The sequence below is a fragment of the Canis lupus genome, chromosome 8 (genome assembly GCF_048164855.1).
Source record: "Canis lupus baileyi chromosome 8, mCanLup2.hap1, whole genome shotgun sequence".
Taxonomy (NCBI): domain Eukaryota; kingdom Metazoa; phylum Chordata; class Mammalia; order Carnivora; family Canidae; genus Canis; species Canis lupus.
The window spans coordinates 18706135-18732728 of NC_132845.1; the positions used below are offsets into that span (position 1 = coordinate 18706135).

A 26594-nucleotide genomic window follows, 5' to 3' on the forward strand; every position below is an offset into this window, starting at 1 on the left:
TTCCCTCTGACCAGACCAGGGACCCCTTCCCTCTCCCAGCCACTTCCAGACACAAAGGAAGCACAGCACCTCTGAGTATCAATCTGCTCCGGCAATGGCCACCCAGAGGGACCAGGGGACACAACCTGGAAGCAGGGGGAGTTCGTGCCCAGTGGGATTTACTGGAACCAAACACAGAAAGGAGACCCCAGAGAGCGGGCAAATATACTTCCCCCTCCCCTTCCTCCCTCCTACCCATCATCCCCAAACTGAAGTGTTGGGTATGCCCTTCTGGAGATGTCCCACGTCAGCAAGAAACTGGCTGTGTTTTATCCTGAAGCTGTGACCAACAACTCATTAACCAGTATTTCCTCTCCTCCTTCCCTGCCTTGATGGTCTCTTTTTCTCATTTTTATAGCCCAGCCATTGCACCTCCCAAAGAAGTATTAGCAGGTAAGTGTTTCCCTAGACTGTTTTCTAGGAAATCTACTACCAGCAGCCCACTGACCTCAGAATAACAGTCTGGACCCATTAATTTGGTTGCTTTGTTCCTGGACTGGCCTGGGCAGTTATATAGTTATATCCACCTCTGTCTACCATATTCTAAAACTTCAAAATAAGGGCATTCCTGTTTCTTCCTTGGAGAAGTTCAGATCTACAGATTTCTGGAAGGCATTTAGGCAGAAGGAGAGCCATCCATCACAGCACTATTAACAAGACTGGGGGTGAGGGGGAGATAGAAACAATCTAAACTTCCAAAAAACAGAGTGATTTTTTTTAATGGTACATTTTTTTACAATAAAAGACCAGATGGACATGGAAAATTACATTATAGGCATATTTAATGACATATAAACTTATTCATGATGTGTCAGTTGAAGAAAATCAAAGTATAGTGTGATCTCATGTTTGCAAGAAACAAAAAAACATATAACTGTGATTTTAAAAATTGTGGGGTTATATGCCAAATGCAAACAGAAATTGTCATTTTGTGGTAAGATTATGAGTGAGTTATCCATTATTCTTTAAATGTAATGGTATTTTTTATTTTTCTTCTAAGAAATATTTATTAATTGTGATTTTTTTTTTTAATTTAAAAGGAAAACTGTGTCCTGGGACTGTTGCTCAAAAATACCTGTTGCTCAAAAATGCACATTATGCCAGTAATATGCTGTAACTTTAGGAGGAAAATGAGATGAAGACCCCAGAGAGATTCCAGAAGACTAATGATAATAGATAAGTTTTCATAATTTTTTATCTTTGGTGGAAATTATTATTTTTTTTTAAATTTTTATTTATTTATGATAGTCACAGAGAGAGAGAGAGAGGCAGAGACATAGGCAGAGGGAGAAGCAGGCTCCATGCACTGGGAGCCCGACGTGGGATTTGATCCCGGGTCTCCAGGATCGTGCCCTGGGCCAAAGGCAGGCGCCAAACCGCTGCGCCACCCAGGGATCCCTGGTGAAAATTATTAAGAAGATATGGTTTGTAACTGTTCCAATGAAAAATATATGTTAAAGTATAAAGATACAATGTCTATATCTCTAATGAGAAAGGGCATAGTAGTGGAAGGGGAAGTGGGCAGGGGGTTGGGGTGACTGGGTGATGGGCACTGAGGGGGGCACTTGGCGGGATGAGCACTGGGTGTTATGCTATATGTTGGCAAATTGAACTCCAATAAAAAAATTAAGAAACAAATAAAAATAAATAAAAAAGAGAAAGGGCATAATATTGCCATTGTAACTATCTTTTGTGAGGCAGCTCTTAAAGTACACCCATGTATTTCATTACTTTATTATAGTTAATCATATATTATTTTTCAAAGATTTTATTTATTTATTCATGAGAGACACAGAGAAAGAGAGGCAGAGACACAGGCAGAGGGAGAAGCAGGCTCCATGCAGGGAGCCCGACGTGGGACTCGATCCCGGGACTCCAGGATCACTCCCTGGGCAGAAGGCAGATGCTTAACCACTGAGCCACCCAGGTGTCCTGTATTATTCTTTAAAACATGCGTTGATCGCTTCTCGGCCTTTTGGCTAAGATCAAGTGTAAAACATGCGTTGCTCCTTCAATATTTTTTGCATGGATTTTAGTTCTTGAGAATTTTTTTTAAAGATTTATTTATTTCTTTATTTATTTGAGAGAACCCATGCACAGGGGAGGGGCAGAGAGAAACTCAGACTCCTCCCCGAGGGAGCCCATAATGGGGCTCGATCCCAGGACCCTGAGATCACAACCTGATAGTTGGAGGCTTTACGCGCTGTGCCACCTATGGGCTCCTAGTTCTTGAGAATTTTTAAGGATATGCCATTGCATTTGCACGGGGTAGGACAAATCGTGGGCAGTCCATATAGTACACTAAGCTTTGTCCATTTTTCAGAAATTAAGTGGGTCCTGCAGAATCCAAAGTTTTGTTGTTGTTGTTGTTTTAAGATTTTATTTATTCATTCATGAGAGACACAGGGAGAGGGAGAGAGAGGCAGAGACACAGACAGAGGTAGAAGCAGGCTCCATGCAGGGAGCCTGATGTGGGACTTGATCCCAGGACTCCAGGATCACGCCCTGGGCCGAAGGCAGGTGCTAAACCGCTGAGCCATCCAGGGATCCCCAGAATCCAAAGCTGAAGACATGTGCTCTTCCATCACTGAGTTGGTAGGGGAGCAAGGACTAGTAAAATGACATCCGTGGTTGGCCATAGCAGGCACTGTAAGAGCAGGCCAGAGCTCTATGGGCCACAGGAAAACATGTCCTCCAGACTGGGTAGATGCATGGTCAGGAGATGCTTTCCCAGCATAGATGGCATCTGAACTGTATGTTGAAGGATATGTGGAAATTAGCCAAAGTAAAGGAGAAAGGCATTCTAAGCATAAGCTAGGAGAAGTAGAAAGAAGCAGACCCAGGGTCTAGAAAAAGCAAAATCTGTTGAGCAGTGCTATCCAGAACTATGTATAGTGATGGGAAAGTTCTATATCTATACTGTCCAAAATGATAGCCTCAAGCTACATGTGGTTATCAAGCAAGTGAAGAACTAAATTTTAATTTTATTTCATTTTTTTAAATTTAAATTTAAATGGCCACACATAACTAGTGGCTACGTATTTTTTTTACACCACGTTATTGAGGTATGATCTGATGTGACGATGTGGGGTCTGGAAGTGAATGGTCAAGAAAGAATTTCTGAGGCATTTTCAGGAATATTCTGTGCAAAAAAGGTGGTCTTATTAAAGTATAGGGACAGGACCCAGTAGCACAAAGACCTGCACTGGGGTTGTGAGGAGCTGTTGGTTTTATACTTTTATGTATGGGGGGGTGCGGGTAGAGACAAAGAAGTTTCCCAAAGCATTCACATATGTTCAAGAAGACTTACAGGATGCTGGAGGTCTGACTATTGTCAAGCAAAGGTTGCTTTTTCCTTTAGCAAAGCATTATCATTAAGACAGCCGGGAGTTCCTGGAGGAATGTCCTACTCTGCCTGTCTCAAGTACTTGTCAGTGGGCTGCAAGTTGTAAGGAAATCTATTTTTTTCTACATCTCCTTTTGCCTTTGTTCTCCACATCATGATTGACATACACGAAACTGTGAAGAATCGATGTATTCAACTTGATGAGATTAGAGGACACCTGGGAAATCATCACCTCCCAAGGTTTGCTCCTGCCCTCTTTATTTAGTGTGTGTGTGTGTGTGTGTGTGTGTGTGTGATACGAACACTTAATGAAAGAGCCACTCTGGCTACTGTATTGGGTGACATAGCAGCAGGTGGGGTCTGCTGCTAGATCCTTCATGTTGTTTCTTTCTGGTAAGTTTCATTTTCACTCTAAAGGTGGAAAAAAGTCACTGCAAAATTTCATAACAGAGTAGTCACATGAGTAGGCTTAGAGAAAATGATGACTTGTAAATTAGGAAGCAAACTAATTTGGCCAGTTTTTAGCACGTGTTCATTTTCTCTGAACTTTCTAGAGAAGGTGACAAAGAAGCCTGTAAAACAAGCACTGCCATAAAATTCAACTTTGGAAACAGTCTGACCAAAGGACCAGTTAGCTTCCTACAAACCGATCAGTAAGAGAGAACCCTCGCAGAAGGAAATCGAGTAGATGGCAGGAGTGGACCATTCCCCAGAGCCTGCTTACAAATGACCAATTAAATGCATAAAACAGGGTTTAAAATAAATAAAAGAAAATAAAATAAGATAAGATAAAATAAAATAAAATAGGCTTCATCTCACTTGTATTCAAAGTCATTTCAGTGAAAATGAAATTCCCATTTTCAACAACCAAATTAGAAAAGTTTTATTTTGAAGACCATATGTTGTTGAAGATGGAGACTCACTCTCTTAAATGCCTTTAAGAGAATAAAGGTATACATCCATACATTCTGGAGGCCAGTTTGGCAGTATTTTTAGCAAAAGACTTGAAAATGTTTAATCCCTATCAGCTAGCTATTCTGTTTCTGGGAATTCGCCATAAAGAAGTGATTAGGGATTCCTGAAAAGATTTATGCACGTGGCTGTCCATGTCTGGGTTGCATACAACAATAAAAAAAATGACAATAGATTTATTAAATAAATTTTGATACATCTAACAGCTGAGAACCACATAGACATTAAATGTCCTATTGTGCATGAATACTTAACTGCATGGGGAAACCGTGTGGGATATATTTTTTAGTGGAAAAAATCAAATCCCTATGAGAATGTAAGCTTTTGGTTGAATATTAAACAACTGTATGAACAGAAAAAATACTTGGAGGATATTCACCAAAATATTAATAGTACATATTGCTTAATAGTGATTTGTCATTTAGTAATGGTATTTATCACTTATGTGATTTTTATTATTTGTTTCTCTGTATTTTATGCTTTTCTACAATGAAAAGCTGTGACATTTAAAACAGAAAAGCATTTTTTAAATCGAGATTGTTAATTATGTAGGTAGTGTTCAATTATAACAGAAGTAATTTAAAGTACGTAATTGCCACACTTCTGCTATACCAGATAAAATCATTAAAGTGGTGGCAGGCCTTTGCCAGTCTAGACTTGTGGACAACAGAGCTTTTAAAGAGGTGAAGTGACTTTGGAGTCCTTTCCAAGAACTCTTCCCTGCTGTTGGGAGCAGCAGAAGTGCTTTAGTTAATCAAGATAAAGTGTTTCAACCAGAGGTAATTACGTATATGAAGATGATTTTGCAGCCAGATTTGTGGGTGGTTTATATAAATAGAAAGGATTTTCCCCTTGTTCGGTTCTTCCCAATATTTTAACCCTGATGTATCTGCCAAAGAAGACAGTGGCAAGGAAAGCTTCCACCAGAGACTAAACAACCAGAAACTTCAAGCAATCAGAAATTCTTCTGCCTTTGACTTTTAGGAGAGAATGGAAAATCTCAAGAAAGTAACTGTAAGTTGAGAATTTCTCATAACCAACCTTCAGGATATTTCTCAAGGCTTTGACAATTCAGACTAGTCTCCAGACTTTCTATATCAGTATTTGTTGTTACAGCCGATGAAAATAATTCCTAGTGGTGAATCTGAAATTCCAGAAGAATTTTTATCTTTTCATTTTTTTTCAAAGATTGTATTTATCTATTCATGAGAGACACAGAAAGAGAGGCAGAGACACAGGCAGAGGGAGAAGCAGGCTCCACGCTGGGAGCCTGATGTGGGACTCGATCCCGGGACTCCAGGATCATGCCCTGGGCAGAAGGCAGATGCTCAACCGCTGAGCCAGCCGGGCATCCTGGATTTTTATTATCAACTGAAACAGATTAAATTGTGTTCTGTGTACTCTACTTGCTATACAGAAGGAAGGGGAAAAGGAGGGAAGGAAGGAAGGAAGGAAGGAAGGAAGGAAGGAAGGAAGGAAGGAAGGAAGGAAGGAAGGGAGGGAGGGAGGGAGGGAGGGAGGGAGGGAGGGAGGGAGGGAGGGAGGGAGGGAGGGAGGGAGGGAGGGAGGGACTATATACATAGACTGGGAAGACTGAACCCCATCAAGGCCTGCAGGTCAGCATCAGAGATCTGGCTTCCAAGGGCCTGGTACATCTCTGTGTAGTCTGGACAAATGTCTAGTGTCCCCCTCGGCCTTGTAATTCCCTGGAGGAGTAAGAATCCTGCCACCTTTCTTCTCTAGCTCGTCTTGGAGGCTCCTAGATTTCTTCATTAATTAGGGTGATGACTGTGAGTCAGAGGTGAACTTCATCACTGAGGGCCAGGCGGGAGGTGGGGGAGGTCCCAGAAATGGCAGGGAGACTTGCTGGGTTCTGTCCCTGGGAAGGGGACTGGCTTTTGCTATTTGTGTATTTATACTGTATCATAGGTACCACACTTTTCCTTACTGTCTGTTATATATTAATTTTCTTGTTTGTGATACTTTCCCATGCCAAGATTTGTTTATATTTTTTCAATGTTAAATTAAATTGATTTGGGGGACACTCGGGTGGCTCATCGGTTAAACATCTGACTCTTGATAACAACTCAGGTCTTGATCTCAGGGTCATGAGTTCAAGCCCTGCGTTGAGCTCCACACTGGGCATGGAGCCTACTTAAAAATATATTTTGGGGGGCGGGGGCGCCTGGGTGGCTCAGTCGGTTAAGCATCCAACTTTTGATTTTAGCTCAGGTCATGATCTCAGGGTTGCAAGATCGAGCCCTGTACTGTGCTCTGTACTGGGCATAGACCTGCCTAAGATTCTCTCTCACTCTCCCTCTGAAAAGGAGGAAAAAAAAGAAAAAAAAGGCTGATGACTCTACACTCTTTAAAAAATAAATTAAATTGATTTGGGTAATTTTTTTTCAAAAAATAAAAGCCATTTCCTGTCTTTCCCATTCCTGCTCTCCTGTTAGTCATGCCTCACTCATACCGTAGGGTCACAGCGGGGGCCCTTCTCTGCTCCTGAATCTCCCTGGATGCTCTTCTGGGATTCACTGATGAACTATCTAGGCAACTCTACTCACACATTTCATTTCTAGTTGTGCTTAGTGACAGGAATGATTTCTGTTTTGACATTTGGAAGCTTCATTAATTAGCAATGACTTCTTCATCTCCCCTGGTTCTGGCAGATGCTTAGAGGAAGAAAAAGCCACCTTCTATTTTAAAGTGGCTTGGGTGGATAATAGGGTTTGGGCCTACAAGCAGAGACAGAGGTTAGTCAATGACAGACAATGGCAACTAGAGGTCCCGGAAGGTTATTGTGACAGTTACTGTGATGTGACCACACCTGTGTGGGGCAGTCCTGGGTATCTTGTGGGTCTCAGTATGAAAGGAAAAAGGACAGTATGAGAGGCCTGTAAAGAAACAGATCCCTTTATATTATTTATTTTTTTAAGATTTTATTTATTTATTCATGAGAGACACACACAAAGAGAGAGAAAGAGAGGCAGAGACACAGGCAGAGGGAGAAGCAGGCTCCATGCAGGGAGCCCCGATGTGGGACTTGATCTGGGTCTCCAGGATCACACCCTGGGCCAAAGGCAGGGGCTTAACCGCTGAGCCACCCAGGGATCCCCCCTTTATATTATTTTTAAGTGTGTTTTAAACATCTGTGATCAATAGATGCTGAGACAGAGGCAGTATAAATAAATGAGCAATTTCACGTTTTCGAGAGCTCAACTTAGTAAGTCTAACCCTACTTCAGAAGGTGACAGGACTCATCTGTTGCCCCCCTCTCCCTTTTCCTGTGGCTATAATTAGATACCTTGGATAATTCAAATGTATATATAATTTTTTTTTAAAAAAAGATTTTATTTATTTATTCATGAGAGACACACAGAGAGAGGCAGAGACACAGGCAGAGGGAGAAGCAGGCTCCATGCAGGGAGCCCGATGTGGGACTCGATCCCAGGACCCCAAGATCACGCCCTGGGCTGAAGGCAGGCGCTAAACTGCTGGGCCACCCAGGCATCCCTCAAATATATATTTTATTAAATGAAGTTCCACTGAACTTGTCTGTATCCCCAAGGCCTGGTGCTTAGCACATAGCTGATGTTCAATAATTATTTGTTGAATGGGATGAATGAGTGAATGTGAATAATTTACGTGATCACTCCTACCTTACAGCGTTTCCATAGTGAATCACCTATGACATTGTTTCCAAATCATGCCATCCATCTCTGCCTTTGTCCGAGGAAATGACTAGTATCTCCTCGGGGATGAATAATTTAGCTTAGAGCTCTTCTCCTGAAGGTAGTCCTCTCCAGCGCGCTTGCTGCCCGGTGGAGCAGCCCCTTCTGCCCAGCGCCCTCTGTCTGTGCAGGAAGGCAGGTGCGGTTCTGGGCATTCTCTGAGCACCGCCCCCCTCGCCCCCCAGCATCTCCATCCTGCAAAGTGAGGGCAAGGGAGCTGGGAGTGCTCCAGCCTGCCCCAGATTCCTTTCTGAAAACGTGGAGAGCCCTGACCTGAGGGCCAATGTATCTGTTCGTCACAGAGGGCCTGGAGCACATGATACTTACAGAGGCCCACAAAAAATGTTTTATTTTTAATTCCTTTTAAAATCAGGAAAAATGAATATCATAATGCTTATATAATAATGATTCTAGCCCGGATTATATTCATCTTTATAGCCACATAGCTATAAAATATAATTTTTGATTCTTTTTTTTTAATGAAGGAAAGAAGTCTCCAGGGCCCACAAAAGTCCTAGGGTGGCCCTGGGTGTCCTGAGAAGAGCAGCAGCATTAGCCAAGTATTGTGCGGCCCAAGAAGGTCTGCTCCCTCAGACTCGTCCCCAGAGACCAGCAAGCTCTGCAGGGAAGAAGGCAAACCTTCTCTACCACCACCCCCGGCCCCAACCCAGGGAAGGTAACCTCCCCAGCCTCTTAAAGGAGGCACATTCTAGTAAGGTGTACCCTCTCCCCTCACTCCGGGGCCCCAAATAAGGGAAACACATCATGATCTCATTCTTTCTTCTCACCAAAAGGTGAGCCCAAGTGTGACCTCACCCCCTGACTCAAGTCATCAATGACTTCAACTCCTTTTCCCCTAAAAGGTCAAGCTCAAGCATGACCTCCCCTCAAACCCAGTAGAATCAGGCATGATGTCACTCACACACACACACACACACACACACACACACACACACACACCCATACCTCTCTTCCACCCTCCTGGTGGCTGACACATTTCCACCCTGACGGCTTCTCAGGAGTGGCTCTGCCCAAAGGCGTGGGTGTCTGGCTGGAGGCTAATTCCTGCCGGCTGCAGGCCAAGCCCACCAGTCTGAAAAGCAACTCCCAGCCAATGAGAAGTCCCATCACCGTGACTCAGCATGCTGTGGCAGATGAGAGTTTACTCAAGGCTCAACAGTAAATGAGGAGCTTTTAGGCAAGTCTGGAGGGCAATATGAGACAATTTAGGATGAGAAACTAAAAAGCAAAAGGGGAAATCCAGGGCTGAGAAATTCCTAGAAAAGTAATCCCAACCTTGGCCTGGAAGAGGAAGTCGCTTGAGTCGAAAGGGCTGCTAAGTGGGGATGGCCAAAGACCTGCGGTAGCTCATGGGCCTGCAGCACTCAGGAGCCGGCCCCCGGCCTGTGTTCCCTGTGTGTCCTTCTGAGCTCCTGTGCAGGCATTTATGAGGGACAGTGGCAGGTCCCCCGACAGACAGGGCAGCCCAGGAGTGTGCGGGGGAGTCAGCATCTAGTGATGAATAGTATTTGAACCTGCATCCCAGATTTAATTCATAAGAACGAAGCAAGACAGGGCACGAGTCAACCCTGTAAATAAAGTCGAGCAGGAAAAAAAAAAAAAAAGTCGAGCAGGATGTGGATAGTCAGGGAGGCTGTGAGTGTGTGAGGGCAGTGGGTATATGGGAACCCTCTGCTTGCTGCTCAGTTTTGCTGGGAGCCTAAAACTACTCTAAAAACCAAAGTCCACTTTTAAAAATTGGCTGTGATTTCTTTTTCAAGTCTCTTCTATGGCCACAGAACCCTGCCTAGCATCCGCAGAGGTTGATCGTAGCACAAGAGGGAGACAGGTAAGCAGGCCAACTAAGCCATTGTATTTATGGGAGCCACAGGAAATGTAACTTTTCCTCTATCTCGATACACCCTTGGCTCATCTTCATCCCTTGTGTTACAGTTCCTCAACTGGGTACGATTGCTTTGCATTCTACAGCTCGGAAGAAAGCCATAGCAGACACTGCTGGGAGAGACAGGCTCTAACATATGAATAATGAGATCTATTTTTGCAAAAAAGGTTTTATATTCGAAGCCTCAGTTTCTTCACCTGTAACAATATTACATGTCCTACAGAGATGTCAGATGGATCAGTCTTCAGGAAACCTTCCCCATCGCCCTATTTAGAAGAGCCACACCCTGCCCTCCTGAACTCTCACCAGTACCACCTAGCACCCTTCATCATTTTATTTTTCCATCTTGATGGGAAGTTGGTTCTTTCCAAATGTACTTGCATTGCCTCGCTTCCTAAAACACACACATGCGCGTGCACGCGTGTGCGCACGCACACACACACACACACACACACACACCTCCTTGTATATCAAGCTCAGTTTTCTCATTGAAATGCCCTGCTGATCCTCAAAAGGGAAAGGAGAAATTCCTCAAAGTCATGATGGAGGGGTCACTGTCTTGATGCTTTGAAAGGACCAGTGTGAAATTATTTGTTCGGTTTCTTCATGTCACTCCTACTTCCCTCACACGGAGGTAGCTCAAGGCCTGGAGCTGAGCTAGTCACGGCAGCCCGTGCAGTCCAGCAGACTGTCCTGGCGTGGCTTTCCCAAGAGAAACAAAGAGAAGTCTAGTGAGTCTGCTACAGGCAAATGATTCAAGGGACCCAGCGACACATCCAGTGCGTTTATGCCAACTATAGAAAGTTGCCTCCTGCAGGCCTGTGGATTGGAAAAGTTTTCTTTCCTCAAGGCTGAAGCATCCCTGAGCCTGGTGGGAGAAGCAGGGCTATATTTCAGCCCCTCCCATCCCCTCCCTTTGTTTGGACTTCTCCGTGCAAGACAGAAACTGCCTAATTGTACCTGGTGGCTGGCTGTGTGCGAGGGGATGTTGCAGGGCTGGAGGTACATGAGGAACAAAATGCCTGACCCCTACTGTATACACCCCACAGCTAAGACCCTTTTCCTTTGCAGCCAGGGTTTAGTCTGTTGTTGCCTCTGCTCTAGAAGAGGCTAAACTCCCAGTCTTTCTCGTTCATGCTGCCCCCTAGCCACCAGCCAGCCCTGCTGGAGGCCTGTGGTGATATCAGTGCTCAAACTAGATAGAACTAGGAGGAATGTCTTTCTTGGGTTTAAAGGTTGAACAAGTAACTTGAAGCACATTTGGAAAAGGACAATGTGGTGTTATGGAAAGTAACATATACCACAGTGTATGGATGGAATCAGCTGACCTGGAATGGTGGCTTGATAAGTGTTAACTTGGCAAGGCTGAACTACATTTTCCAGAATTCCCTTCTCTGCATGTTTCCCATTAGAGTTGGCACAAGAGATGTTCTTGTGTGAGATTTGAAGAGGAGCAATGAAGCAATAGCCATTTCATAGTTGCATGTTGCCGGTAATCTGTGGCTCACCTCACTCATTCCCCCAAATAAGGGTCTTTTATTGCTGGTCTTGCCTTCCCAGGGCTCTCCACTGTGAGAGCAGTTGCTGGTGCTGACCTACCTCTCCTACCCCATTCCACACTTCCTAGTTCAAATTACTCCTACAGTTTTCTCTGACAGCTAAATAAACCAATCCCAGTCCTGTCAACTGACCTCCATCCCCTCCCAGGTGAAATAGAAGCATTTTCTCAGGGTCTTTGAGAGATGGGGGTGTTACTAACACAAGATAAGATGTGAGTAGAGCTTGTAGACCGGCTGGTGGAGGAGGTACTTTAGGGTGGTGTCCTCCAAACTGCAACATGACTGGCACCATATGCTCTGTTTGGATTCACAATAAAGGTGATTACTTACGACCCTACTAGCAGAGAATATATATATAAAGGCCTCCACTGTTTAAATTCTTTTCCAGCTTTATGGGCTTGCTGGAATATTGAGTATTCAGACAAGGAGGCTATTTACTACTCCCTCAGCTCTGTCTGTATCCTCCACTGCCAACGGCCATGCATACACCCTTCCTAAGGCACTTTCTCCCTTTCATCCTGCTGTGTTATCACCCTGTCTTCCATCTATCTTGTCAAAAGTGAACAAAGGGGTATGAGCTACCCTGGGACAGCTTGACACAAAAGATGTCCTATCAAAATTCCAGAATGTCACGATGAACTAGGTTAGAAACAGTATGATGCACTGCATTGGCTTTTCCAAAGTCAGTCTCTGGGGAATAAATATTGAACCTTTGACTCATTCACTGACAATGTGGGAAATTAAATGGATGAAGAAAAAAAAGAAGAAGAAAGGAAGGAAGAAATGGCTTCTTTTTTGACCATAGGTATCTGATTCAGGGCAGCTCATGAATCTTGGACTATAGTCAGCTATAATCATGGGTGATCCCTCCAATGAAGAGGCCAAACACTGGCAAAACAAAAAGCAGATTTGGTCTGCTGCATCCATACCCTAATGGATGATGGGAAATAGATGCTCTCCAACCACCCATGGATTTCCTGGTACTTTGCTCATTGCAAAATGCCAGCTCCTTCAAAGTATCATCTCTTGCCCCTGCCAGAAAAAGCCAGCCTTTAAAAGAAACTGAATCCAAGGTCACTTACTTCCACATAAAGAGAATATTTTGTCAGCTGCCAAAATTCGTTTTTCTAATGTACTCTTACCCAGTAACTTAAGCTTGGTGTGCTGGGCAGAGTCCAACTTGGGTAATTCCATTCTCACAACCAAATTCCCTCAAGGAGCTTAAACTGGATATGACATTATTCTCCACTTCTTCAGCTATCATATTATTAATCAAAATAATGCTTTTCATCCCCAAAGCATGATGGAGATACAGGATAGAATTTCTAAAAAGGGATTATTCTTAAGAATTTAGTGAAGTTCTTTGGAAGTCAAGTCTAGACTCATTTATTCAATGAATAGTTATTAAAGTATATGCCAAGTGCTATTCTCAACACTGCAGATGCAGCAGGACATGGAGAACATTTTTGCCCTCAAAAAGTAACTATTGAAAAAAAAAAAGTAACTATTGGAGAGAAGGGCAAGAATGAAACCATTTGAGTCATGATACAGAGTTAGGATATTATTATAGGTGCAGTTGGAGAATATTGGTGGAAGGATATGATCAGCTTTGTTTTGTTTTGTTTTGTTTTTTATAAGATCACCATGAAGAGGAGAAGCCATTAAATAGGCTATCTATGGGCCTCCTAGCCTTCTGCTACTTTCCGCTGGAATTAAATCACTCCAGGATTAACTCAACTGCGGCCATAGTTTCCTCCCTACAATCCTTCAAACAGCATTGCATCTTGGTTAGCTCAAAGGACCAAGGAGGCCACAGCCCTGGTTTGATCATGTGGCCATCAGCATTTCACTATTCCATGACAAATCCTACCCTTCTTCCTCTCTAGCTGGCTGTACTTCATAGGCTCCCTTTGGTCATATAGGACACCAGACAAGAAGATAAATGAGGAAGAATTAGTTCACCTCCACTGCTCCAAGAGCTGCCTATGATTTCCTGAAGGTAGTTCTGTGGCAAAATCAAGGAGCAGAAGTATCTCTACGTATATGTGACTTATTGAATGATTCTTAGAAGTTCTTCCAAGAACTTATTGATGTATGATTGTGCCAAGTACTGTTGGAAGGGCTGGAAGGGAACTGATATCCTGCTTCTGCTAAATGGTCACTGATCCCACGGAAGCCCATTGCATCATTAGGAAGTCCCAGTGATCAGAATATGCCATGTATCCTCTTCCCTCTGACTATAGGTCTGTTCTTGCATGACATACAGAGCAATCTCATTCCTTCTCCTCATGACGATCCTTCAAATAATTAAAAACAGCTTCTGTGTCCCCTTTCAGTCTTTCCTGCTGTAGGCTACACATCCCTAGATTCCTTCAACTGTTCTCAGATGGCATAATGTCATAGGTGCCAAACTTTCGAATTGAAAAGGACTTCAGAAATTCAAGTCCAGATCATCTTCTTTACCCAGGAGGAAGATGGGATCTAGAGGACTGGAGTACAGCTGGCAGGGGGTGGGTTCTACCCAGAGTCACCTGGAAGTAGCAGATCCAGAACTTGAATCTGGATCTCTTAGTTCCAGTCTAGTGCTTTCCCCATATATTTCAGCAACCCTTACTATCCAACTTATCTTGCTCTGGATTTCTTCCAGATTCTTAGATTTCTTCTTTAAATGTAGCCCCTGATGCCAAACCCACTTGCAGGCGTGTTCCAGCCAGCCAAGAGAATAAGGCAGTTGTTATCCACCTTATAGTAAACTCTATACATCCACTAATGCTACTGGGATTACTTTAGGTTTCTTTGGCAGACCCTGATGATTTATATTGTGTATGTAGTAAATTAAAACCATTTGTATGTTTATCTTTAAATTGAAATATGTCAAGTAAGTTACTTTTCACCTTGTACTAGAATGGTTCATTTTAAAATTAACTTAGGTATAGGATTTTATATTGAACCCTCCTAAATATCTCTTTGTGAGTTTAGATATATTCTTCTACGTACTTAAGGTGTTTTTTTAATGTTAATTCTCCTATCGTGCATATTAACTAGCCTCCCATGTTTCGTGAAATCCATAGACTCAACAAGCACACTGTAGCAAAGACAGTTCTTGCCAAATATGCCATGTCCTCCCCTACTTTTCCCAGACTCTCTTGTAATTGGATTGGAATCATATGACTACCTTTGGCCAATAGATTGTGAATGAAGGTGATGTCACTTCTGGGTCAAGTCATTAAAGAGCCAATGTGATTCTTATATTCACCTGATATAGAGATCTTGCAGGCCACGTGGTTCTAGATGCCATAACTTCAGAGGAGTTTACATGAGCCTGTGATGATCCATTAAAGATTGTTAACAGTATTCCATTAAAGTCTCTATATCCAGCTACAAATTCAATTTATTGCCCAAAGACATCATAAATGACTGAATTAAATGCCTTGTTAAAAGCCAAATATATGAAGCCCCAAGGAGCATGGTAATCCATTGTAGGATATTAAGCGTAGGTGTGCTATACTCAGAGTTGAATTTTAGAGCTGCATGGGATGGGGTGTGATCGGAAGGAGCTGGGATTAGGAGGAGCAACTAAGAGGTTGGCTTTTGAATGTCTGGAAGAGGAATGTGATAACTGGAGCCAATACGATCTTACAAAGAACAAAGTTTTGTCGATCATTTCATTTCTACTCTTTCCAGCGTTGCTAGGCCAGCGTAGCAGAGAGAACCAAGGCCACAGTCCTGGCCTGTGACCTGCTGCTCAGCTGGCCCTGTTCCATTCTCTCTCTCTCTTCCAGCCATTTGTACACTTGGATTTACTTGCATTTACTTGGATGCCTTGAGGATTCCCTCTGGTGCTGGGCTTTTACATGAGTCCTTCCTTCTGTTTAGTATGCTTTCTTACCCTGTCCCCCTTTCTAGCCTAAATCCTCAAACTTCAGATTTCAAGTTTTTCAGGGAGGCTTCTGAACACCCCCCCTTCTAAAAAAGTTAGATCTGTTTAGACCATTTGCCCCATACCTTTCCCTTTGCAGAACATTCAATACCCCTGAAGTCACCACTTCTGACAACATCACTTGCTCTCTCCTTGAGACTTAAAATTCTTTGAGGACAAACGCTATCTCTGTGGTATTTGCAACTGAGAACATAGTGCTCAGTAAGTATTCACATAATATTTGTTGAATGGGATTATCTAATAATTTGTTCTGGAAATGTGCCAGAAATCAAGATTAACTAAATAGATTATAAATTTTAAAATCACCTCTTCTTATCCTCTGCTATTATCCAGATTCTGGGTATTTCCTCTTTCCTGCAGGGCTCAGTGTTGACTGACAATGATTCTCTCAGTTTTCTGGGGTTGTCATTGCTTTGGTGCAGGGATCTCCAAACTACAGTGCAGTCCAAATCTGGTTAGGTGCCTGTTTCATAAATAAAGTTTCATTAGAACAGAGCTACATCTGTTCATTTCCAAGTCACCAATGGCTACTTTCACAATATAAAGACAGAGTTGAGTCGCAACCAAGACCATGTGGCCCATAAAATCTAAAATATCACCTTTATAGAAAAAAATTTACCAACCCCTCGTGTAGTGTAAATATTTTAACTCATTTAAGACAACTAGGTGATTTCTTTCTGTCATCTCATCTATATTTGACTTCTTTTTTTTCCCTATCTTTGAGCTGCCTTTTTACAATTTGAAATTTATTCTTTCATTAAAGAATTCATAACAAAATAGACAGATGTCTACTATCATCTAGTGATGTATCTTCTGTTTCATGTGGTGTCTCTACTACATTTGTCTCTTTATAATAAAAATCATTTACTAAAAACAAAAATCAATATTTTCCTTTCTTTATTCAATTCACATTTTCTTTTCTTTTCCAATTTTACTGAGGTATATTTGTAGGGTTTTTTTAAAGATTTATTTATGAGGACAACTGGATGACTAACTTGGTTAAGCATTTGACTCTTGATTTCAACTCAGGTCATGATCTCAGGGTTGTGAGATACAGCCCCACATCAGGCTCTGTGCTCAGTGGGGAATCTACTTTTCCCTCTCCCTTTGCTCCTCCCTCTGCTCATGCACTCTCATGCTCTCTGTCTCTAAAAATAAATTTTTATTTTATCTTTAAAAATTAAATTAAATTTATTTTTAGAGAAAGAGAGTGCATGAGCAGGGGAAGGGTAAGAATCTCAAGAGGACTCCATGTTAAAAGCATGAGGCTTGATCTCATGACCCCCAGATCATGAGCCAAAACCAAGAGTCAGATGCTTACCAACTGAGCCACCCTTATTGAGGTATATTTGACATATAACCTTGTAGAAGTTTAAGGTATACAATACAATGATTCCATATATGTATATATTGCAAAATGATCACCACAGTAAGCTTAGTTAACATCCATCACCTCTTCCACATTTGTTCTTCTTTCTCTACACATGTAACAAAGCTCATTTCATTGCCCTTAGAATTTTTATAAGATGTACTTCACTCTTAGCTTTCTTTTACAAGTTATATTCTTTGTTGACTCTGTACCCCTTCCATCAACAGTTCTTCCACCACCAATGACTCCTTATAGTAAGAACTAACCAAAGAGCTCTCTTTGCAGACAGAATAATTCCTTCAGGATCGCTTTTACTTGTGTTACCAGAATTTTATTTATTTTTTTAAAAGATTATTTATTTATTTATTCACGAGAGACACACAGAGAGAGAGGCAGAGACACAGGCAGAGGGAGACGCAGGCTCCATGCAGGGAGCCTGATGTGGGACTCGATCCTGGGTCTCCAGGATCAGGCCCTGGGCTAAAGGCAATGCTAAGCTGCTGAGCTACCCGGGGTTCCCCCAGAATTTTATTTCTGAGAGTTATCTATGTCTCATGGTTGGATCTTTCTATTATACCTGTGAGCTTTTGTATTTCTTTTCCAGAAATTCCCAAATTTTATCTTTTTTTTTTAAAGACTTCTTTATTTATTTTAGAGAGAGAGAGTGAGAGTGCATGTGCACATGCATGAGTAGGTGAGGGATAGAGGAAGAGGGAGAGGGAGAGAGAGAATCCAAGCAGACTCCGCACTGAGTATGGAGCTGGATGCAGGCCTTGATCCCAGGACCCTGAGATCATGACCTGAGCTGAAATCAAGAGTCAGAGGCTTAACTGACTGAGCCACCCAAGTGTCCCTCCAAATGTTATCCTAAGAGTTTTGAAAGCAGGTCAGAAGCAGCGCTCAATTTTTGAACTCTCAGATCAGAATCTACTATCTTTCTACAGTTCCCCAACCAGTTCTCCTACTTGGTCAGTGTTATGGGTTGAAATATGTCCCCCCAAAAAGATATGGTGAAGCCCTAATCCCCAGTACCTCAGAATGTAACCCTTCTTGGAAATACGGTGTTTATAGAGGTAATCAATTTAGACAGAGATCATAACCCTATGATAATGATATCTTTATCTCCAAAAAAGAAGAGAGATTTGGACACAGGGACAGACATGCCATAGGAAGAATGCTATATGAACTTGAAAGCAGAGATGGGCTGAGCATCTGCAAGCCAATGAACACCAAAGATTCAGAGCAAACACCCAGAAGCTAAGAGAGAGGCATGGAACAGATTCTTCCGCCCAGGCTTCAGAAGGAACCAGTTTTGCTGACACCTTGAACTTGAACTTCTAGCCTCTGGAACCGTGAGACAATATGTTTCTGTCGTGTAAGTCACTCAATTGTGTGATACTTTGTTAGAGCTGCCCTAGCAAAGGAATACAGTCAGAATCAGCCCACAGATGCGAGAGTTTGCCCACTGATTCCAACGTGAAATCTACTGGTTTTCCTGCTCTAGTTCATCCCATCAGAGCCCATTAAAAATTCTCAGACTTGAGACATAACCTCCAGAGGTTTTCATTTCAGTAGCTGTAAGGAGAAGCCTGGGAATCTAATTTTTATTAAACCTAAGAGGCAATTCTGAGGTATGAGAAGTAGGAAGGACTTAACAGACTTTGTGTAGTTTAGTCTCCTTCCTGGCCCAGGGCCATAGCACATCTGAAAACTGATGGATCTGCATCCCCTGCTGAGCTCAGCCAGGATCTGATGGCCTCAGTGGCAGCCAGTGGGATCTGGTGCTGCCTGGTGTTCCTTGGGGGCCCATTCTCAGGACCAGGTCTAAGCTGGGAGCCTGCTATTCTCTCAGACCCTCGTTAGCCCTCCCTCTGAGAAGAGCCCTGACCCTAGACCCCAGACTGGTGGCTAAGCCACTAAACTCAGGACAGATCTCCCAAATGACTGTTCACTCTCCTGCTTCTTGAGCAACCTCTATCAATTTCCAAGTGTGCTCTGGTTATTTGGGGGGACTCCGGTGCCCAGCATGGGAAATATTCTCAGTAAGTGGTAACTGACTTATGAAGGGCCCTTCTCTGCCCTCTAGACACTGGAGTTTACCTGTGAGTTTTTGTGTTCCTTTTCCAGAAATTCCCAAATTCCCTGGCTGCCTCTCCATAGCCAAGCCCAACTATTTGGGGGGCACAATGTGCTGAATCTTGTACTATGCACATCCCTTCTGGCTTTCATGTTAGGCTTACAGTCTAATGAAGGATACAAAAAGGTACATGGATGCACATTATCTGTGAGTACAGGGTTCTAAGGGCAAGGAGGTAGAGCACCTGACCAGGGTCTGGAGGGTCTGGAGGGTCTGCAGGTAGGGAAAGCAGCTTGAAGAAGTTCCCATTTAAAACCAAGACCAAAAAAAAAAAAAAAAAAGCCAAAAAAAACCAACAATAAATAAATAAATAAATAAAGTTATTACATAACATACCAATATATTTTCTTAATGTTGTATAATGTTATATATAATAGTAATATTATATGACACAGAATGCTAATATATAAATGCACAGTAATATATTATTAACATATATTAATATAATGTCAAGAATATAATACATTATCAATATATTATTTATTGCAATGAATACTTATCCATGTTACAGGGGTTGGGAGGAAGGAGACACATTCAGCCTCAAGGGCCAGAGAGAGCATGATGGTTTCTGGTGAGGGCAAGTAGCTGGAGGTGTGGGCAGGAGCAAGGGCTTCCCAGCCCTATCATGTCCCACCGGAGAGCTTGCCCTGACGAGACTAAAACTGACAGATGGCTCCCACTGGCCATTTGAGAGCACGTCCCCCGCCGGCCAAGCCCGGGGAAGGTGGGTGCATTTCAACTGCCCCTCAGCCCATCTGTGCCCCGTTCAGGCTCCGACTCTCCTCTTGTCTGCTCTCTTCATCCTCCAGATTTAATGTCTCTTCCACGCGACTCAACCAGCCTCACGAGCCGCAAAAATCATCTGGTACTGGTACTGGCTGGCAGCTTCCTGGCCCGATGACGCTAACTGTTGGCGATGGGACTCGGCCACCAGGCCCTGCAGCGCCCTCCCCATCCCTGACCACCCAGGATGTCCCGACCGGCGGCCTGCAAGGAAATGAATTCCTGGCTGGAGGGAAACAGCAAGAAGTTTCTAGCCGTCTAGAATTCACATGAACAACTGAAGAACTCCAGACTGGACATGAGACTGGGCGTGAAAGCCCCTCCTCGGGTGCCAGGGATTTGAACTTGCCTGTGATGGACGTGATCACCTGGACGGCTTCGCACAGGTGCGCTCTCGCACTGCCAGTTACACCTTCCCACTTAGAGGACTGTATTACTCAGCACACAGGCGGCTACCAGGGAAAGCGGTGGCAGGAAGGGAAGGCGACCCTTTCCTCACTAAGCAAAGGAAGAGGTGTGAATCTGGGGACCACAGTCTGGCCCTGATTGAAGGTAAATCACCAGCTGATCAGAAGGCTGTGGATACCCGGAGAGAAGCCTCAACAGGCAGCTGGACTGCATGAGGAAGAGGGAAATTAGAGAGGGCACAGGGGTGCTGAGCAGGGACAGGGCTCGGGGAAGAGGACGGGGGGTGGAGGGTGGCTCCGTCCTGCCCAGGCGACAGAAGCAGGGAGGGACCTGTAGGAAGCGCTCTGCAGCCAGGACAGCGCCCCACCGCCCACTCCAGGCTCCCAGCCCCACGGCCCTAATGAGCTCGTTATTGCAACACAGGAAGTATCGATGGCTTCTGCTCAGTGAGGAAAACCTGTTTTAGGTTATGTGCAATCTGGAAGCTTCTCACGTCCCACCACAAAAGCCACTCTCGTAAAAAGCACTCTCATCCCCGCAATCTATAGAGACAGAGTCCATGCAGACGTCAGGGAGAGATAGCACCGCCCGCCCCCCCCCCCCCCCCCCCCCCCCCCCCCGGCCCCTGTCTAGCAGTTTCTGCAGCGAGCAACCACTGAAAGAAGCAAGCCCCTATGAACTGAGAGCTCTCCGCAATTAGTGCAAGGGCCTCGGGCCAAGGAAGGACAGAGTGGTGTAACCAGGAAACCAGGGCGCCTCTGTGTGTACCCAAAAAGATCCCCTCTTCCTCCTGCAGATCGAGGGAGAGAGTCTGGCCGGCCTGGGAGGAGGTGACTGGGGCAGAAACGGTGGGGGAGAAGGATGGTGGCTGCAATTTTTGCACTAGTGATGGACGTGAGTTTAGCAAAGAACAGACAGTGGATGCCTTAATCCCACAGCATTACTGTCTCCATAGCGCTGAGCCCTGCCCTACAAGCTTCTGTAAGGCCTAAGCAAGGCAGCTGTGTGCGCTCATTGTCCAAGGAGAGAACGCAGAAAGCATATGTAGCTGCTGGGTTAGCTCAGCAACACTCCACCCTCATTTCCCTTGGGTTCCAGCCCACAGGCCCTGGAGATGCTCTCACAGGAAGGAACTACTGGGGGAATGGGACCCGGTGACCACGCCAGTTACAGAAGGAACCATTCCAGTGTGACACAGCAGAAGACACAAGAGGATGGGTAATACAGGACAAAGAAAACTGGGAGGAGAAGTTGGGGAAGAGGTTTTAAGCTTCTGTAAAGTCATTTCTTCAGCCACACCCAATTAAAGGTGTCACTAATTCCCTAAGACAGAGGCATTTTAGCTTATGCCACACTGGATGCTTCTGGAAGCTGATTGGGTGGATACCACATTTGGATGTTATTGATACAAGTTGTTTAGCTGACCGGATCCAGTTCTCATTCCACATGGGGAGTTAGTCACTCTCAATACAGCTTTTGATGACCCCTATACAAGTCAGGATTAAAGAACCCACTAAAGCTCTGGGGGTGCACAGAACTGACACGGTCAAGATTACAGTGTTCTGAGGGCAAATTCCAGGTAAGTAGTCCCTTTTATCAAATGTGTCCTTGTAGCTCCCTGCATATGACACCCGCCACAAAAGCCAATTTACCTCAGACCACTAACGGGGGTGTCACACGTAGCTTACACTGGAAAAGGAAAAATTCAGAGATTCTTTGAACTGGTTTGGGGCCAACTTTTAGATGAGGACAGAAATGAAACCGAGTTCACTTCATCTGGTGTTAACATGAACGTTAACATGCCAAATATCTGAATCACTGACTAAAAATGAGAACAAATTGGAGAACTAAAGGGTGTGACTGGGAGGAAGAATGATGCCGAAGAAAAGGATGTAAGAACATGAGGAACTCATGTTGCCAGCTGCTTCCCTAATGGACAAGAAATATGAAGAGCACACAAGTAGGCATTCTGGAGCATGAGGGCTTTTTGGTTTTGTTTCTGTTTTTATTTTTAAAGATTTTGTTTATTTATTTGAGAGCAAGCAAGAGAGTGCCCAAGCAGGGGGAGCGGCAGGCAGAGGGAGAGGGTCAAGCAGACTCTTCTACTGACAGGGAGCCCAATGCGGGGATCCATCCCAGGACCCTGGGATCATGATCTGAGCTGAAGGCAGATGCTTAACAGACTGAGCCACCAGGTGCCCCTGTTTTTGTTTTCTTAAAGATTTATTTATTTGAAAGAGAGAGAGAGAGAGCATGAGCAGAGGGAGGGGCAGAGGGAGAAGGAAACTCCCATCTGAGTGAGGGGCTCGACTCAGGGCTCAATCTCACAACCCTGAAATCATGACTTGAGCTGAAAGCAAAAGTTGGACTCTCAACCAACTGCACCGCCCCCTCACAGGTGCCCCTTGGAGCGTGAGATTTTAAGAGACCTTCAACAAGGATGCCTGGGTGGCTCAGTGGTTGAGCATCTGCCTTCAGCCCAGGGCATGATCCCAGAGTCTGCGGATCGAGTCCCATGTCGGGCTCCCTGCATGGAGCCTGCCTCTCCCTCTGCCGGTGTCTCTGCCTCTCTCTCTCTCTCTCTCTCTCTCTCTCTCTCTGTGTGTGTGTGTGTGTCTCATGAACAAATAAATAAATAAATAAATCTTAAAAAAAAAAAAGACCTTCAACAAAACTATCCTTTTTTGGGCCACTATATCTTCCCCCACCCTCCAAACAATTCCTGCTGGTGAGAGGCGTGTTTCCAGTAATCCCTTAAATTCATTCAATCTTTCATCTCTGGCATCGTAGATGTGAGGATGGAGGGAATAAAATAAACATTTGGTTCCCACAGACCCAAGAAGTACAACCTACTTCTCTTAAGGCATCTCTGTTCTGTTTTCCTAAAGACGGCAGAGGAATCCCAAGAAGCTAGAATGTGCCCTAAAGGAGCCAATTTAAAGCGTTGCATCTACTTAGTTCCTAGGATTCTAGGTTGGAAGAAGTTTTATTTGTGAACCTTGCACCAGCTGTAGCTGCCCCATTTTTCCACATAATTTTTTCTCTGCAACCAGAAAGTATAAGTAAAAGTATATCCCAAGCAAGAAACATTTAACAAGGTAAGACTTTAGAACTGCTCTGGTTAAAACTTGCTCTCCAAAAATTCTGCTGCAAGAAAAAAAAAATACAGTCCTTTCCTAAAACTGATCAATATTCACGTGATTCCCATCAAAATCTGAGCAAGTTTCTTTGCTGGCCTTGACAAGTTTATTCCAAAATTGATATGGAAAGGAAAAGGCCCTAGGATAGCCAAGACAATGTTGAAAAACAAGAATGAAGGGGAGAAATCACTCTTCCAACATTAAGGCCTTACGTATAACTACAGTATCAAAAAAGCATGGAGGGAAGAGGCACATAGTTCAGTGGAACGGAATAAAGAACCCAGATCTAGAGCCACACAAATATTCCCCCGACTAGTTTTGATAAGGGAATAATAGCAATCCGATGGAGGAGAAATAACCTTTTCAATAAATGATGCTGGAAAAATTGGACCCAAACCCCACACCTAATACAATAATTAACTCACAATGGATCGTGGACTCACATGTGAACACAGAACTATAAAATTTGTAGAAAAGAACACAGGACAATATCTTTGGGATCCAGGGCTAGGCAGAGTTCTTAGACTTGACCCTAAAAACATGATCTATCATAGAAAAAATTTACAAATTAGACCTCATCAAAATTAAACACTTTTGCTCTGTGAAAGACGCTGTAAAAGGGTGAAAAGACAAATAAGAGGCTGGGAGGAAAGATTTATAAATCACGCAACCAACAAAGGCCTTGTGTCTAGAAGACATATAAATAACTCTAGAAACTCAACATTTAAAAAAATGGATCCAAGGCATCCTTCAGCACCACGTTTCAGCATGTATTCTTTTTTTTTTAATTTTAAAAAAGATTTATTTATTTATTTTGAAAGAGAAGGGAGCAGGGGAGGGGCAGAGGGAGAGGGAGAAAGAGAATCCCAAGCAGACTCCCCACTGCGTGCAGAGCCCAATGAGGGACTTGATCTCATGACCCTGAGATCATGACCTGAGCCCAAATCAAGAGTCAGGCACTCAACCAACTGAGCTAGGCCACCTGACTTAGGATCTTGGGGGTTTGGTAAAATGCAAACTCCTGTTCTTCACTTCAGAAATTCTGATGCCATAGATTTGAGTGGGGCCTGAGAAATCTTTCTTTCTTCCTTCCTTTGCTCCTTTTAGAAATCTACCTTTAAAACAAGCTACTCAGGGATGCCTGGGTGACTCAGTGGTTGAGTGTCTGCCTTTGGCTCAGGTGGTGATCCCAGGGTCCTGGGATTGAGTCCTGCATCAGCCTCCCTGCGGGGACCTGCCTCTCCCTCTGCCTGTGTCTCTGCCTCTCTCTTTGTGTCTCTCATGAATAAATAAATAAAATCTTAAAAAAAAAATAAAACAATCTACTCAGGGTGTCTGGCTGGCTCAGTTGGTAGAGTATGCAAGTCTTGATCTCAGGGTCCTGAATTTGGGCCCCATATTGGGGGTAGAGTTTACTTGAAAGAAAGAAAAAAAGAAAAAAAGAAAGAAAAAGAAAGAAAGAAAGAAAAGAAAGAAAGAAAGAAAGAAAGAAAGAAAGAAAGAAAGAAAGAAAAGAAAGATCAAAAATCAACAATGAAAAAAATAAAACAAGCTCCTCAAGAGATTTTTTTTTAATTATTATTATTAAAGTTTAAGAACTCCCACAACTATTCAATCTAGTGAACTATAAAGGAAGAGCCACATTGGGAAGGAAATCGGGATTGAGCCACTTGTGCCCTGAAGAGGCAAATAAGAACAGAGACTATTAAAAGACTAACAACAAACCACAAGTGTTACAAAGAATTTCTAAGGAGCAACGACTCTTGATTTATCGGATGTAAATGAAATGATGAAGTGGCCCTCCCCACACACTCAAGTATACAAGTATTAGGAGAACTTGCGGCCTATGGAGAGGCTTTAAAAAAAATCTCATAGCCATGCTGCTCGAGGGGCCTGGTGTTCGGAAAGCACCTGTGAGAGCCCAGGAAAGACCGTGTGCTCTGAGGTTGGGCATGTACTTTAGCCAGTTGGGGGACACTCATGACCCAGTGTTTCTGGGCCTATGGGGGGCCCGCAGCCAGGGACCCCAGCTATGAGGGGTGAAGGCCTGCCTCCGGCTTCTCCAGCATCACTTTCTCTCACCACCCTTCCCACTCACTCCCACGCAAGTACACATACACACAGGCCTAGAGATGAAAGAGCAGCTCCTTCTCACCAACCCCCCAACAATCCATGTTTCTGCCTTCACCATTGTGCTTCCAACCCTTCACAGGTGGCCAAAGGAGAGCCCAAGGATAAGGCAACATGACCGAGTGCAGACACAGGTTGAAGCCAGGCGCCTGAGCAGCTGGTGAGTAAGAGGGCTGTCCCCACATCTCGGGGAAATGTGACGGAGGCCAGCCTGGCAAGGAGATAGAGAAAACTGCCAGGGGAAGGTGAGGCAGGTAGCTGTTAACCCCTCAAAAAGGGAGGTGGCCTTTAGAAAGACCTCGACCAGCGCACAGAGCTGCTGGCCCGGCGGAGAGGACACAGACACCTGCGTCTCAGGTTGGGAACGGCCCATCTTCGGCTCCAGGCCCCAGGCTCCTGAGATGGCCTTTGCTCTGCGAGCCTGCTGCCCAGTGGCTTTTCAGCGGCTTTTCGGACCGCACAACCCACGCCCTGAGCTTTCCAGCCTTTGCTCACTGGCGTCTTGCATCTCGGCTCGGTCAAAACTGATGGGAGCTAATTAGTGCTGAGGCAGAGACGCCAGTTCACTTCCCTGCACCTCATCATTTGTTTTCCTTGTTTCCCGGAGGCATGCTTAGGTGCGCCACGCTCTCCCAGGCATGCACGCGTATTTACACGTGCACACGCCCCCTCGCCCCCACACACTCACACACGTGCACCTGTATGCGTGTATATACGTGCACACATATTTACACGTGCACCACACACTCGTGCGCACCGGCCCAGGCCGCTCCAGCCGCGGGCTCCTGCAGGGTCTCTAACCTGGGCGCCCGGGCACCTGGGACAACCTTACGCCGGAGTTTCTCGGCTCCCCCCGCACCTGCAATCCTCAAGTCATCCCTCCACCTTCCGCCCCGTTTCCAGCCACTGTCAGTGGAGCCGGAGACCTTCCAGCCCTGCGTGTCCGTGAAAAGCGACTGTTGGAGACCCAAGCCCCGACGTTCCAGGGCCTCGCCGGACCGTCAGCGCCCCTGCGCCCCAGGCTGGCTCGGCCGAGGCGGGGAAGCCCTCTGGTGGCCGCGGCCGATGTGACAACAGGCTCCCAGGCTCGGTGCTGCGGGGACGGCGCTCCCCGTGAAGACACAGTCTGCGAAG

General features: G+C 44.5%; 1 pseudogene; it reads left to right on the top strand.

The window, feature by feature from the left end:
* The first annotated feature begins 1998 nt into the window (after positions 1–1998).
* Positions 1999–2169, top strand: LOC140639255 (U2 spliceosomal RNA; annotated as a pseudogene).
* The last annotated feature ends 24425 nt before the right edge of the window (positions 2170–26594 follow it).